The following is a 16,898-nucleotide window of genomic DNA, read 5'->3' as shown; positions in this document are numbered from 1 at the left end:
AAAGGGCTGGTAGCCGATAGGGAGAGCCTGGAACGCACATGGTCTGGAATTGAGATTGAACTCTAATTTCTCCTACTGTTCATACCAATGTCATAGCCAGTTCAGAGTCCGATGAATACTGTAAGCCATCCTATTGTTGAAAGGAAAGAAAGGGCGTTGTGTACACATAAACATTTGGATGTTTTGTTAATAGAACGTTGGTGAACCTAGTCAGCCCATCCCAGGGCCATCTCTGAGATCTGCTTGAGCATTTATCCAAGGTCCAGGTGTTACAGTTTGTCAGTCAAAATATTTTTGTCTGTGAGTAACAGAAGAGCTAACTAAAACTGTTCCGATCGCAGGTGTCTGTATTGTTTCACAAGACAGGTTTAGACATAGCCAGTCCAAGACAGATTCAGTGCTCATGGCTATCATCAAGGGCCAGACGGTCTCCATCTCTCTACTGCCATCATCAGTGTGTTGACGAAATGGTTGTGATGGCTTCATGCATCATGCGCCCACACGGGCAGGAAGGGATGGACACGCAGAACTTAGCTTGTGCCTCTCACTTCTTCCGTCATGGAGGAAATAGTTTTCTGGGTAGTTCCTTTCAGTTTCCTGGAGCTGTGAGGAGACAGCTTTTTTGCCGTAACCATAGCATATGGCAACCTTCACTGGAGGGGGTTGGGAAAGCCTGCCATTTGGAGGGGTCGGGCTTTGCTGGGTTGGAAGAGAGGTACTGGCTCTTGGGAAAGCAGCCTGCAGTGTCACCACCACGAGCAAGACCCTTTGATTTGTGAAATGCTTGAGGAATGTGGTCTGCATTCCTTGAACGTGACCAGTGAATTTAAATCATTCTTTAAATGGAAACAAATCCAAAAGGACAGAGTTCTGACAGATTCTTATAGAAGAAAGGATTAGCTTACATTGCTACTAACCCTATAGTGAATTGCAAACTTGCAAACTACTGAAAAGTGGGTCCCTGGGAGCATCTTAACAGTCTCTCTTTTGACTTCCCATCATTAATTCTAGGAGGACCACGAGGTGCATCTCACTTATTTATGGAATCCTTACACTAAAGTGCCATTTTTCTAAATGATGGCAGTGGATGCTTATTATTCATGCTCGCATTAAGACTATAAGCTAAGGCAAATGGGTCTACATATTTATCCATAAATGGGCTCTTTTCAACTGTTGCTACATTTTTCATCCTATTTTAAAGGCAACCATGAAAATGAGTAAATCTTATGCTAGGACCCTAGTTTCCTCTGGAGTCTCTTGCCTGCTGTAGATAAGAGCCTTCTGGTCAGCTTCAAATTAATTTGGGGAGCCTTAAGGGCCACATTTGTACAAGCAGCTGGCTCCTACATTAGTGGCTAGTTTATTGAGGACTCTGGCAGTCCAGAAGCAAAGGCAGCATTTCAGGAGTATAAGCAGAGTTACCATACCACATCAGGGTCAGGAACATAGAAAGCTGTGATATAATAAAATCAGAGAACTGGAGAGCAATTATATAAAATGAACTAGGTAGGTTGGGGAACTAGGAAGATGAGGTTCCAGATTGGAATGGTTCCAGCTTCTCTGAACTGTTCACCTTAAGCCCTACTCAATCACTTCTACGGAAACAACTAGATGGGCGTTCTCAGATTGCCGCTTCACATTCCTCAAATCCCAGATATTCTAAACTGACTCTGTGCTTTTAAGTATGGCATTAAAATCACCAGAAGTTCAGTTAAGTGATAATTTGCAGAACCTCTCATTTGATCAGTGTCTTTCTTGCTTTTCCCCTACTCAGATTCTTCGTGTCTTTCTTTTTCATTCAGTAAATGTATGATCGTTGCATCCTCAGAGGATGCCTTCTAAAGTTGTGGGTTGATTGGAAATGGGAGAAAGGCCTTGAAGGGTGTGGTAGGCTAAAAAAATGCGCCCCCCCCAAAAAAAAAGTCCACGTTCTAATCCTTGGATGCTATTAATGTTTCCTTTTATGGCCAAAAGGGAATCTTCTGTGGTTACATTAAGGATCTGAAATGGAGGATTACCTTTAGTTAGCCAATGGAATCTCAGTGCAATCACATGTATTCTTCTAAGGAGGAAACAGAGAGAATTTGACCCAGGCTGAAGAGGAGACAGCCATGTGACCATACAGATGGAGATGGGAGGGATGTGGCCACAAGCCCGGGAATACCGGCAGCCCCCAGAGGCTGGAAGAGACAAAGAACAGATGTGATATGATTTGGCTGTGTCCTCACCCAAGTCTCATCTTGAATTGTAGCTCCCATAATCCCCACATGTCATGGGAGGGACCTGCTGGGAGGTAACTGAATCATGGGGTGGGTTTTTTGTGCTGTTCTCATGATAGTGAATAAGTCTCATGAGATCTGATGGTTTATAAAGGGCAGTTCCCCTGCACACGCTCTCTTGCCTGCTGCCGTCTAAGACAAGCCTTTGCTCCTCCTTTGCCTTCTGCCATGGTTGTGAGGCTTCCCCAGCCATGTGGAACTGTGAGTTCAGTAAACCTCTTTTTCTTTATAAATTACCCAGTCTCAAGTATTTCTTCATAGCAGTATGGAAATGGACTAATACAAGATGCTTCCCCAGAACCTCCGAGAGCACGCAGCCCTGCTGACACTTGTGTTTGGGCCCAGAGAAACTGATTCTAGACTTCCAGACTCCAGAACTGGGCGAGCGTACTCTTCTGTTGTTTGAGCCATCAGGTTTGTGGTCATTTGTTACAGCAGCCACAGGAGACTAAAACAAAGAGAAATAAACGCCTTGCTGCCACATTTACAGTGGCCATGTCTTACAGGCAGGCAAAAGAGTGCACTCGTGGAGAGGTGAGAGCTAGAGTGCCTGGAAGCCACGTGCTAGCCCTTGGAAGGCGGTGAACTGGACAACATCTGTGCCGTGCGCAGCCCTGTCCGCTCCTTCCCACCGTTCACAGTGGGAGTCCGTGCTGGGCTCCTAGCTCAGCTCTCTAAGGGATGTCCCTAAATTTCAAAAGGTAGTCTTTTACCATCTTCACCACCAAGAAAGGAACTGAAATTCATTCACATTAAGATGGATTTTGATGTTTTTTGATAATGTGAGAGAAAGAGACAATGCCTATCTTCAGCATTGACTTAATTCTTTTTATTTTACATACATTCAATTAAACAGATTTAAGCTCGCTTACGGTCTATGTTGTTAAATTCATGGAGATGGGAGATTAAATGCAGATCAATCAAAGAAGCCAATGGAATTCAAATTAAAAATATATGTTGTATATGACAGATAACGATGCTTTCTGAGACGAAGTCACCCCTTACAATGTGTAAAGGTGCTTGCTATGTGGTGCAAGTATTTTGGATTTAGCATGCCTAAATTTTGCACCTTCAGATGATTTCTTACTGCTCATTAACATCCTTTTCTTTCAAATTGAAAAATCCCCTTTAGCATTCATTGTAGGAGAGGTCTGGGATTGAAGAAATCTCTCAGCTTTTGTTTGTCTGGTAAAGTCTTTATTTATCCTTCACGTTCAAAGGATATTTTTACTGAATATACTATTCTAGAATAAATGTGTTTTCCTTTCAGGGCTTTAAATGTGTTGTGCCACTGTCTCCTAGCTTGTAAGGTTTCTACAGAAAAGTCTGCTGCCAACAGTTTTGGAGCTCTATTTTACGTTATTTGTTTTTCTCTTGCTGCTTTCAGGCCCCTTTCTTTATCTTTGACCTTTGGGAGTTTGATTATTAAATGTCTTGAGGTAGTCTTCTTTGGGTTAAATCTGCTTGTGTTCTATAATCTTCTTGTACTTGAAGACTGATAACTTTTTGTAGATTTGGGAAGTTCTCTGTTATTATCCCTTGAATAAACTTTCTGTCTCTCTCTTTCTCAACCTCCTGATTAGGCCAATAACTCTTAGATTTGCCCTGTTGAGGCTCTTTTCTAGATTTAGTAGGCATACTACATCCTTCTTTATTCTTTTTTTTTTTTTGGTATCTTCTGACTGTGTATTTTCAAATAGCTTATCTTCAAGCTCATTAATTATTTATCCTGCTAGATCAGGTCTGCTGTTAAGAAACTCTGATGTGTTGTTCAGTATGTCAATTGTATTTTCAACTCTAGAGTTTCTGCTTAATGCTTTTTAATCATTTAAGTCTTTCATTAAATTTATCTGATGGGATTCTGAATTTCTTCTTTGCATCATCTTGGATTTCACTGAGCTTCCTCCAAACAGCTATTTTGAGTTCTCTGTCTGAAAGGTCACATGTCTCTGTCTCTCCAGAATTGGTCTTTGGTACCTTATTTAGTTTGATTGGTGAGGTCATATTTTCCTGGATGATCGTGATGATTGTGGGTGTTCATCATTGAGGAGTTACGTATTTATTGTGGTCTTCTAAGTCTTTTGAAGGCTTTTCAGGTGTTTGAAAAGACTTGGTGGTTGGAATCTACGTTTTTAATCACTGTAGCTGTATTTGCATCAGCATGCACCACAACCCCAATAACACTGTGGCTCCTGCAGACTCGGAAAGGTACCACCTTGGCGGTCTTGGATAAGGTCTTGAAGAATTCTCTGGATTACCAGGCAAATATTCTTGTTCTGTTCTCTTACTTTCTTTAAACAAACCTTTTCCCAAAGTCTCTCCCTGTGCTTAGATGCCTGGAACTAGCTGAGGAGTGACACAAACATGGGTCACCCCATGACACATGACCCTGTGGCCACCATCACTGGGACTGTGCCAGATCCGACCTGACATCAGCATGGTACTGGGTCATGCCCAAGGCCCTTGGTGACCATTGCTCATCTACCACCTATGTTTGCTCAAGGCCCAAGGGCTCTGTAATCAGCAGGTGGCAAAGTCAGCCAGGCTTGTGTCCTTCCCTTCAAGGAAGCGAGTTCCCTCTATCCCTGGACAGGTCCAGAAATGCCATCTGGGAACCAGGACCTAGGGTTGGAAACTTTAGGAATCTATCTGGTGCTTTATTCTAGTGTGGCTTAGCTGGCTTCCCAGCCACAGGACAAAATCCTTTCCACGGCAGGACTCTCTCCTTGTAACTTGTACCACTGATGTTTATTCAAGGCCCAAGGGCTTTTTAGGCAGCTTGCGGTGAATGCTGCCAGGCCTCGGACTCTTCTTTCCAGGCAGTGGGCTCCCCTCTGGCCCAGGGCAGGTCATAAATATCATCCAAGAACCGAGGCCTAGAACTGGGTACCCCCAGAGCCCACTTAGTACCCTGCCCGTCTGGCTGAGCTGGTACCTAAGCTGCAAGACAAAGTGTTTTTTACTTTTACTTCTCCTTTTCTTAAGCAGAAGGAAACTCTCCCTGCAGCCACCACAGCTGGGAATGTCCTGGGTCACGCCTGAAGCCGGCTTGTCTCTGAGTCTCTCCCAAGGCCCTGAGTAAGCACTGCCTGAGTGCCACTGCTACTGATTATTTGGGGTCAAGGGCTCCTTAGTGAGCAGGTGATGAGTCCTGCCAGGATTGGGCTTTTCCATTCAAAGCAGGCCCGGGGTGTGTTTAGAAATGTCATCCCAGAGCTAGGACCTAGAATGAGGGCCTCATGACTCTGCCTGGTGCCCTTTTCTACTGTGGCTGAGCTGGTATCCAAGTTGCAAGACAAATTCCTCTTTTCCCTTCCCTCTTCTCTCCTGAAACAGAGGGCAGGAGTCTCTCCCAGAGCTGCAAACTGTGCTGCCTTGGGTTTGTGGAGGGGTGATGCAATCACTCCCTTGGCCACCCCAACTAGTTGTTTCCCGCCCCCACCCCCACAAGTATACTGACCCTGAGCCCAGAGCAGCACCAAGACTTGCCCAGGAATTACAGTTCTTGTGGCCTAGATGGCCTTTCAAGTTATTTTAGGGCCCCAGACCACTTTAGCCCACAGTGGTGAGGCTTGCTGGAAAGCAGGTTCCCTCTGCTGGGATATAGAATTCCCCTCTGGCTAGGGCTGGTCTGAATTCCCCTCCATGGGAATGGCTGAATTCTGCCCAATGTGGCTTTACTGTGTGACAGAGTAACACTGCATTTCAATGCAAAGTCCCACAGTCACTGCATTCTCCCTGCCCCAAGCAAACAGATTCTCTGTGCCACATGGCTGCTGCCAGAGGATGAGGAAGGAGCAACTCAAGACTGTCTTTCCTACTCTCTTCAGTGCTACTTTCAGTGATATGAAGTTAAAACCAGGTACTATGATCATTAATCTGATTTTTGGTTCTTGTCAAGGTGCTTTTTTGTATAAATGGTTGTTCAGTTTGGTGTTCCTGGAGAGAGGATGATCAGTGAAGCTTTTATTTGACAATCTTGTTCTGCCTCCTTTCAACAACATTCACAATTTTATACTTAAACCAATATTTCCATTGTAAATCTGAAAATGTAATAAAGCCATAGAGAGAGGAAAAAATATATAATCCTATGTAATTAAACAACTTTTCTTGAGGCATTCCAGTCAAGTGGACTCTTCTTAAAATTCATTAATAGCTACAGTTGGTCTATTGATATTGGAACCATGACTTACTTAAACAAATTGGGTTTCCTCAACAATTTTATTGGATCATTTCAACTTGGAAGAAATAAATAAAACTGTCCTTGCTACAGATAAAATGAATGCCTGCACAGAATATGTCAAAAGACTGTATATAGCAGTCCCACTTATCTACAGAGTATCCATTCCAAGAACACCAGTGGAGGCCTGAAACCATGGATAATACGAACCCTACATATACTGTGGAGTTTTTCTGCACATATAGTCCTATGATAAAATTTAACTTATAAATTAGGTACACCCAGAAATTAATAATAATAACAACTAGAAATAAAGAAGAAAAATTATACCAGTATACTGTAACAAAGGTTACATCAATATGTTCTCTCTCACTCTCTCTCAAAATAATCTCAATATTTTCAGACCGTGGTCAACTGAGAGTAACTGAAACTGTGGAAAGCAAAATCACGGGTAAGGAGTGGCCTACTGTAAGTAAGTTTAGAAGGGTTACAGAATATAAGGTCTATTTACACATATTAATTGCCTAGCTATGTACTAGCAACACAAAGTTCAAAAAATTTGGAAAATACAAATTGTATTAGTCAGCTTGAGCTGTCAACAAAATATGCAGACGGAGTGGTTTAGAAAACAGAATTGCAACAAAAGCCAAAATGACAAATGGGATCTAATTAAACTAAAGAGCTTCTGCACAGCCAAAGAAACTATCGTCAGAGTGAACAGGCAACCTGCAGAATGGAAGAAAATTTTTGCAATCTATCCATATTATAAGAGGCTAATATCCAAAATCTATAAGAAACTTAAACAAATTCACAAGAAAAAAAAAACCCATGTAAAAGTAGGCCAAGGATATGAACAGACCCTTTTCAAAAAAAGACATTTATATGGTCAACAAACATGAAAAAAAGCTCAACATCACTGATCATTAGAGAAATGCAAATCAAAACCACAATGAGATACCATCTCATGCCAGTTAGAATGGCAATCATCAAAGTCAGGAAGCAGCAGATGCTGGAGAGCATGTGGAGAAATAGGAAGACTTTTACACTGTTGGTGGGAGTGTAAATTAGTTTAACTATTGTGGAAGACAGTGTGGCAATTCCTTACGGATCTAGAAATAGAAATATCATTTGACCCGGCAATCCCATTACTGGGTATAAAACCAAAGGATTAAAAATCATTCTTTTATAAAGACACATGCACATGTATGTTTATTGCAGCATTATGCACAATAGCAAACACTGGGAACCGACCCAAATGCCCATCAATGTTAGACTAGATAAAGAAAATGTGGCACATATGCACCATGGAATACTATGCAGCCATAAAAAAGAATGAGTTCACGTCCCTTGCAGGGACATGGGTGAAGCAGGAAACCATCATTCTCAGCAAACTAACACAGGAACAGAAAACCAAACACCACATGTTCTCACTCATAAGTTGGAGCTGAACAATGAGAACATATGGGCACAGGGAGGGGAACATCACACACTGGGGCCTGTCTTGGGGTGGGGGACAAAGGGAGGCATCGCATTAGGAGATATACCTAATGTAGATGACAGGTTGATGGGTGCAGCAAACCAACATGGCACATGTATAGCTATGTAACACACCTGCACGTTCTGTACACGTATCCCAGAACGTAAAGTATAATACACAATATATAAATAAATAAATAAAATGGTATTTCATTTCTCACACTTCTGGAGGCTGAAAGTCCAGGATTTAGGTGCCAGCAGGGTTGGTTTCTGGTGAAGTCTCCCTTCCTGGTCTGCAGACCTCACCTTCTTGCTGTATCCTCTCCCTGCTCTTTCTGTGTGAGTGCACGTATGTGTGCATGGAGAGAGGAAGAGAGAGCTCTTGTTTCTCTTCCTCTTCTTTTAAGTACACTAGTCCTACCAGATTAGAGCCTCGCCTTTGATCTCATTTAACTTCAGTTTCTTCCTTAAACACTCTATCTCCAAATAGAATCACATTGGGGTTTAGGGCATCAACATATGGATTTGTTGGTAGGTACAATTCAGTCTATAATACCAGTGTACATGGACATCTTTGGGATGGCCCTGTCTTACCTGACACAGTCTGTTCTCTGACCCCCAAAGATTCACATCCTTCTCATATATAAAGCATGTCCATTCACTCCACCCCTAAGTCCCCAGAAATCTTAAGTTATTATAGTATCAACTCAAAATCTGTGATCTCATCAGTTCAGAACTCCTAAATCTTAACATTGAAATAATCTGAATGAGTTTTGAGTAGGCCTTGGGTGTACTCCAGCCAAAGCACAATTCATCTCTACCGTGGGTCTGAGAAACTGGAGAGGTGAACACAGTAATGGAACAGGCACAGGATGACAGTTGTAGACATTCTTGTTCAAAAAGGGAAAAAGGGGAGTCACTAGTTCCAAGCAACTTCTAAATTCAGTTGAAGAAACTCCATTAGGTTTACAGGCTTGGGAATAGGGTCCTAGGGCTCTCAGATCTACCCTCTGGGAGTCATCCTTCTGCATGAATGGCAGCTTGAGCTTGTAGCTGAGTAGTTTTATCAGCATGTTTTCTGCCTGAGAATTTTGGGAGTCTGAAATGGTTTAGGCCCTGTGTCCCCACCCAAATCTCATGTCAAATTATAATCCTCACATGTTGAAGGAGGGGCCTGGTGGGAGGTTATCCCATCATGGGTGTGGTTTCTAATGGTTTAGCATCATCCCCCAAGTGCTGTCTTGTGATTGAGTTCTCATGAGATGTGGTTGTTTAAAAGTGTGTAGGACCTCCCTTTTTGCTTTCTTTCTCTCCTGTCACTGTGTGAAAAAGGGTGCTTGCTTCCCCTCTTCCTTCTGCCATGATTGTAAGTTTCCTGAGGCCTCTGCAGCCATGCAGAACTGTGAGTCAATTAAACCTCATTTCAATAGAAATTACCCAGTCTCAGGTAGTTGTTTACAGCAGTGTGAGAATGAACTAATGCAGGGTCCAACAGCCTTTATTTGTTTCATACTCCCTCTCTCCTTTTCAGTCCAAGCTGGCTATGTTTCTAAAGATAAAAATTCTTAAGAATCTGTTGATCTCCTATGTATGTCATGGGAATTCATTCCATTGGACAAGTGGCTCTTTCCTAGGATTTTTCTAGATACTTTCATCTCTGCGTTTGGCTTCGGCTGAGAGAGCTTTGGAGGACTGTGAGTCACACACTTAAGCTCTTCAAAGGGCCTTTTGTGTGACTGAATACTTACCTTTTCACCTTTCAAGGTATTAGCAAAGGTTTTTCAGCCATGCTGTCAGGATCTTTTTCTTTCTTGACAGTGAATATCTTAATTTCAGCATTTTTTAATAATCTGAATAAAGTGACACATTTCTCCAAAGAAGATATAAAAATAACCAGTAAGTGCATAAAAAGATGCTCAACATGATTAGCTTGTAATATTATTCATCTATAAAAAGGAATGAAGTACCGTTACCTTCTGTACGTACGACGACATGGATGAACTTTGAAAACACAAGACTAAGTGAAATAAGCCAGTCACAACAAAACACATATTGTATGATTCCATCTATTTCAGATGTTCAGAGTAGCCAAATGTTTCGAGACAGAGATAAGGTTTTTGGTTGCCAAGAGCTGAAGAGAGATGGGTGGGGGGTGGGTGGGGAATGGGGAGTGACTGCTAATTGTTATGCTAATCTTTTCCGGGTAATGAAAATGTTCCAAACTTAGGTCAGTGATGGCACACGACTCTGTGAACGTACTAAAACCATTGTGTTGTAGACTTTAAATGGATGAATTTTATGGTATGTAAATTTTATCTCCAATAAAGGTGTCAAAAAAGAAATAAACTAGGTAGGGAGACGTATCAACCTATGCACAAATAATCATACGAAGTCACAGGTACCTGATGGCTGTAACTCACTAAAGCAAACTGCTGCTGAATGTATTTTAAGGTTTCAGTTTATTTCCTAAATCTAAAAGAATAGAGGTAAGGACAGGAAGAGGGAATGAATACCTTTGATGTATTTGATTTAGAAGCTTAAAATAAAGCATAACTACAATTTCTTAATTCATAAGATGTGCTGAATAATGCTGATGACTTAGTTTCTACCATTTCAATAAGAAGTATTATGTGACTAATTTTGATATTATGCTCCTCGCTTTCTTAGATGATTTGAAGACGTGAACTTGTAAGGAAAGGTTTTTAAGATAAACTAGTGTCTCTGTGAGACTTTTCATAGACGTAAGTTTGGAGTATAACCATAAATAATATACTTTAGTAACACAAAGACTGCATTACAAAAAGATAAGCCAAAATAAAAGCTAAGGCACAGATTTTTAAAACAAATGCTTTCTTCATTCAAAAGAAATTGATTAAACAGCTCTGTGCCAGGCCCCTTAGAGAGATGAAATCACAATTCCTATCTAAAAAAGAAAAGGAAAATATCAAGCTAGCATGGGAAATAGACTTGAAAGCAAATAACCAGCTCAATGATAGTAGCTCCTGGTAGCAGAAAAGAAAGCGTTATCAATTCTGGGAAAGTAAAACACACACTCACACTCACACACACACGTTCTGAAGAGGTATTGACTTACATTTTCTTGTAGCTCTTCTAGCATCACTCAGGTAAGATTGTTTAATGCAATTCTTATCCCAACAATAGTTATTTAGTTTCTTACATTTAGGGTTGGATGGATCTAGAGAGATTTCTTCAGAGAAATATATTCATCTGTATTTTGGAGTAAATCTCACTCTTTGTAAAGAGAGAGAGTGTTCCCCTGACTGACAGCTGCTGCCGTGGCTTCCTTCCATCTCCAGGGTTTTTGTGTATGGATGAGATGTTACCATCTCAGCTCTGACCTATGGAATCCTATGGTGAGCGATCTGCCACAGTGGGACAGTTTAATTCAGGATTAGGTCGAAATCCCCAAGGCTTATATTGTGATTTGCAGACATGCTACCTGGTTTTAAATTTCATTGTTCCTAATCTCTTGATGGTACAGCATGATATAAATTTATTCTTTCATTATGATAAGAATCTACCAAGGAAATAGGAGTAGCATTTGCAACACATAGCACAGATTATACCTTTTTTACTTTAAGAAAAAGGAAAGAAATATAATTGGAAATCTTGTTCCAGCATCCACAGTGCCTGACACAGGGCACTCAATCAATAAATATGCTGGCAGAACTAAATGATGTGTTTCCTGTGTTCTCATCGAGCCTTTTCCTTGTTACTAAGCAGCATCTGTGTTAGGTGCATCACTGATGAAACAGGCTACAGCGGTTTATTTTTAAGCAAAAGTGATCTCATTGGAATTTGTGAATTAACAGTACAGACTTTGGAAAGTGGACAGCTACTTTGATTTCCACATGTTTATGTGAAGTGCTGGTAAGGAAGCAAACAAATAGTATCCAATTTTTGTAGGAAAAACATACAGATTGTTCTAAAAACAGAGTACTTTACTCTGAGCCTCAGCCTGGGAGTCTGTCACCCCGTGAAACTAGCCCACTATAGCCCCTGTCTCCTTTGAGTTTCAGAAACACCCAGTGCTTGACACCTGCCAACAGATCCCTCACAGATCTTTGGAGGAGTCTTTTAACCTCTCAGTACCTCAGTAGCTCAATGTCACTTTCCTTCCTCCTCATTATGGTGGGAATCAGGAGAGATAATAAATATCATTGCACTCGGAAGACTATAAAGCCCTTTAGAGTTGTCAGTTATTCCAAACTGCACACAAAAGCAGAACCTTACAGGAGGTCTTGGACTCTTCTGGGTAGATTTTCTTTGTTACCAAGCCAGGTTTGTCCCTGCTCACCTCTGCCTGCAGGGATTGCATGCCTCTCCAGCAGCTGTGCTCAGGTAATGGGGTTTATTTCTAGTTTCTTATTATTAAAAATCTTTAGTAAAGGAGTTCCAACGTGTTCTCAAGTAATTTTACTATTTAACAAATATCTGACAAAAGGAAAAAAAGGCTGAGAAATTTGCATTACACACTGGCCTCCGTAAAGAATGACTACATGGCTGCAGATTTCAGCATGCCTTTGCATGCCAGTGAGCTAACCAGGCCAACTCAATTCGAAGTGCTATGGAGTTTTCTATAATATATCAAGTAAAGGGCTGGAAGAAACTTTTTTTTTCTGATGATCCCCAAATTGCCGTTAGGACGAAATCCAAACGCTGGAGGCCACTGCCCCTTCTTGCATCGCCAACTTTATGTTGCCTTCCAGTTTAAGAAAGAAGATTGAGCACATAAATATTCCTGGTACATAGCCGTGGCCAGGCGTGGTGGTCACGCCTGTAATCCCAGCACTGTGAGAGGCCGAGGCAGGCGGATCATCTGAGGTCAGGAGTTCAAGACCAGCCTGGCCAACATGGTGAAACCCCGTCTCTACTAAAAATACAAAAATTAGCCAGGCATGGTGGTGCACACCTGTAGTCCAAGGTGACTGAGGCATGAGAATCCCTTGAACCCAGGAGGCAGAGGTTGCAGTGAGCTGAGATTGTGCCACTGTACTCCATCCTGGGTGACAGAGCAAGATTCTGTCTCAGAAAGCAAGCAAGCAAGCAGACAAACACAGAAAACAGCTGCTTATTTCTCAAAAACAAGAACAGCAGTTCTTCACATACCTGGATTGAAAGGGAAGGCATCCTCACAAGAAAGAACAGGTAAAAAGCTACAGCAGGAGGGAAGGCCAAACTTCCATCACCCTCAAGTCATAGAGACTGAAGTCAGGCACAACAGGAGGGCCTGGAAGGTTGGTTTTCATGAGAGACGGGGACATGGAGCCCCTGCCTTAAAACTGGATCACATCACCCACTTAGGGGAAAGGGCTCTACCCAAAATGGCCACCCAAGACTTAGTTTCGAGCTGTTACCTAGACGGAATCTCAAATCTGCCTGAGGACCACCCAACCAGGGGCCTCTCAAGACCCAGAACACTTGTAAGACAAAAGCTTACAACTAAGAACCACAAGGCATCTGCAGCAAACAGCCCCCTATAAAGCAGAAGCCAGTCCAACACACATGAAAACCAAATCCAAAGTAATTTAAATCAATAGGGAATACAGAAAATGACATTAAAAAAAAATAACTACAAATATGCTAAAGAAGCATAAAACTATAAAATATGAGTAGATGATCTTGAAAAAGTTATTTAGAAATATTAGATATTAGAATGTAATTATTTTAAATTTTAAAACTTAGTAGTTTGGTAATAGAACAGTCTAGGTGTATTAAAATATTGACAAATAGGAGATTGAACTGAAGAAATCATCCAAATACTCCCAGAGCCATAAAAAAGGTGGAAAATGTTAAGAGAAAGCCCCAGGTGTGGGGTTTGACCTAGAAGCTCCTGCCCAGCCCAGATGGGATTCTGGAAGGAGGGGAATCAAATGGTGGAGAAGCAATATTGTATGAGATAATTATTGGTAATTATTGGTAGTATTTCTGATGTGAAGAAAGGTAATCTTTTTTTTTGAGATGGAGTCTCCCTCTGTCGCCCAGGCTGGAGTACAGTGGCATGATCTCAGTTCACTGCAACCTCTGCCTCCTGTATTCAAGCAATTCTCTTGCCTCAGCCGCCTTAGTAGCTGGGACTATATAGGCACAGGCCGCCACACCCGGCTAATTTTTTGTATTTTTTTTTTTCAGTAGAGATGGGGTTTCACCATGTTGCCCAGGCTACTTGCAAACTCCTGAGCTCAGGCAATGCCTGCCTCGGCCTCCCAAAGTGCTGGGATTGCAGGCATGAGCCACTGTGCCCAGCTGAAAGGTAGTCTTTAAGTTGAAAATATTACTATTAAGCAAAATTATTAAAGAAAATCCAGAGTGGACATTTTTCTAATGGAGTTTCAGAATATCAAAGACAATGAGAGAATCTCCCTTCCCGTCTAGCTATTTCCTGCTCACATTGTTGGCCGTGCCAATGCCAAGGCACACAATCTCCTGAAAATACTGCATCCACCAACATCTTCTTGCCCTTACATTCCTCCCTAGCTTGAATGTTTTTCTCTCTCCTTTATCTTGGCTAGCAGGTTCTTTCCTTCAGGAAGTCCTCCTGGAATCCTCCCACTTTCTTATTTCCTGGTCTGCTTCAGTATTAGCAGGACAAGCCCTGTTCCTCTCAGCATCTTCTCTGCTGCATTCTGGTCATTCATTCATTCTGCTTTGGCTCCTCTGCTCTGTGATCTCATATAAGGTCTTTCTCTTCTTCAGAGTTTAGCGTGGTTTGTGGAAAGTGGCAGTAACTTGTGCCTGTCACTATATCAGATGATTTGGGGAATGATTCAAACTGTAAACCAATGAATTAGATATCAGTTGAATGTGCGAATGAGCCATCTAGGTCCAGAAAGGCCAGCAGTGAGTTTCTCAAGGAGACTGAACTAATTATGATGGAGTCATGTCCTGGCTTGAATGGAGCACTTTTAATAATAGCGTGTTGCATAATGCCTCCACCAAATACTTTATCTAGATAGAAGTCTTAAGTGTTTAAAAAATATCTTTAAAAACCAAATAAAATCGCAATTTTAAAAATAAAGTACATGTATGAAAAGAAACATTTTCAGAAAGTGAATAAATTACCTTCTCATCTTTTACTTCCAAAGTTTGCTTAAATGGCAGTCTTACATTATTTTCCTTATGAGACACATGGATACCTTATGTGTCGTTGTATGCTAGAATCATTCTTGAATAGTGAAGTTTAATTTGGTAAAAATGCAAATTTTAACATGATTATGTATTTTCTGACCATGTCCTTAAGAATGTCCCAGAAAATTTTAGGCTTCTTAATTGCAAATCAGAGTGTAACTTTATGGACATGCATCATGTTAAAGCCGTGTACCTTTCCTGGGGCTGCTTCAGCCACACCTAGAAAGCTCCTAGAGTGAAGAAAGAACTTGGTTTGGTTTAATGTGCTACGTTCAGCACCTGGGATAGCTCCATATACAGTCGCATCTTGGTTTGGTTTAATGTGCTACGTTCAGCACCTGGGATAGCTCCATATACAGTCGCATCTCACAATAAGGCCACCTCCAGTCATTCTGTAAGTTTCAAAACACTACCATACACAGTAACTCTATTTGATATTCAAGAGATGAATCAATGCACAAAGGAATACATGACTTTTCTGACAACTTCAGTAATTTGTCAGCATCCAGACCCAAAAGGAAGAAACCAAAAGTGATGTAATAAAACCTATGGAACGTACAAGGGTCCTAGAAGAAGCTTTGATTTCATTTAGAGGTTATTTACTCCTATTTGTTTATGTAATCCTAACAAAATTTCTTTCTTTCTAACCGACCACAGAGTTTAAGACAGAAAATTAAAAGGGGCAAATGGTACTGTTGAGGTCAGGAACAATAACAGTTCAAGAAGTGTAACACCCAGAAATTGAAACGAGAAACAGACACACCCAGCAGACACTGAAATGCAAAAACACACAGATCTGGAGCCACTGAATGTGGAATGCACACAGACCTATGCACCTCAGTGAGAACTGAGATCACCCCACATAGCAGCACAACAGGAAACTCTTGAAATGAGAACTGGAAGTCTGCGAAAAAAATATGCAATGATCTTTAGCATCTTCCATTTAAGAGGGCAGAGAAGTAAACAAGCATCCTAGGTGGATGATGTCCATCATATATGGTCAAGTTAATATACAGAGGAGTTTCTTATTAGTACCACAGAAGTGAGGGTGGTGGAATGGACTGTCCCTAGGCTTGTAGGTCAGACATGCTGACAGCTCTTCGTCTTTTCAAAGTTGATAAGTGGATTTTTGTGCATCTAATGGAGAGAGCCTCTTCTGAGGAGGAGCAAAAACTCTAGAGCTTTGACCACTGGAAATATAGGAAAAAAAGCTGTTAAATTTCTAACGTCTCACCCATTGGTGCCATTAACTAAATAGCTCCTCTTGGGATGAACATTGGCTGAGTGTATTCACAGGCTTATCCAAAGTGCTTACTCCTAAGCCTTGTAACCAGGATGAGGCAAGGCAGAATCTGGTAGTTTGTGTACAGATAATTTGGGTGTGATCCTGTCTGAACAAGAACTAACCCACAACCCAGAGACAACCAGGGACAAGTGAAACTTACGGAGAATGAAGACCTAAGGAATATTTTCTGTGCCTTTCAATTCCCAGCAGCCAAAATGCTGCCTATAATTAGTGGCATTTAATGAATGCTTCATGAATGATCAATTACATAATACGATTGAGATCCATTCTGGATATCCATACCTTCCTCTCTTGACAATTGCCTCTGTATCATTCATAAATCAATCTTGAAAGAATTATTTACCTCCATATTAAGAAATATGATCATTTGTGTGCTGCAGGTGTGGGTGAGGAGGCACGATGCCATTCTCCTGAATCAGGATCTCCTTAGCATAGATTTTGACAATTTCACTAAAAACAGAAAGTGAGACTGGCTTTTGCTCCCCGCTCACTTATGGACATCATATGT

General features: G+C 41.3%; 1 protein-coding gene across 5 annotated transcripts in view; it reads left to right on the top strand.

The window, feature by feature from the left end:
* DPP6 (dipeptidyl peptidase like 6) overlaps window positions 1-16,898 on the top strand; it is a 1,138,230-nt gene that overhangs the window by 705,458 nt on the left and 415,874 nt on the right. The window lies entirely within an intron of this gene.

The sequence above is a fragment of the Aotus nancymaae genome, unplaced genomic scaffold (genome assembly GCF_030222135.1).
Source record: "Aotus nancymaae isolate 86718 unplaced genomic scaffold, 86718_ANA_hifiasm-v0.15.2.pri h1tg000002l, whole genome shotgun sequence".
In the NCBI taxonomy this organism is placed as follows: Eukaryota; Metazoa; Chordata; class Mammalia; order Primates; family Aotidae; genus Aotus; species Aotus nancymaae.
The sequence above is the reverse complement of the archived record's forward strand: the minus strand, read 5'-3'. Positions and strand labels throughout refer to the sequence as shown.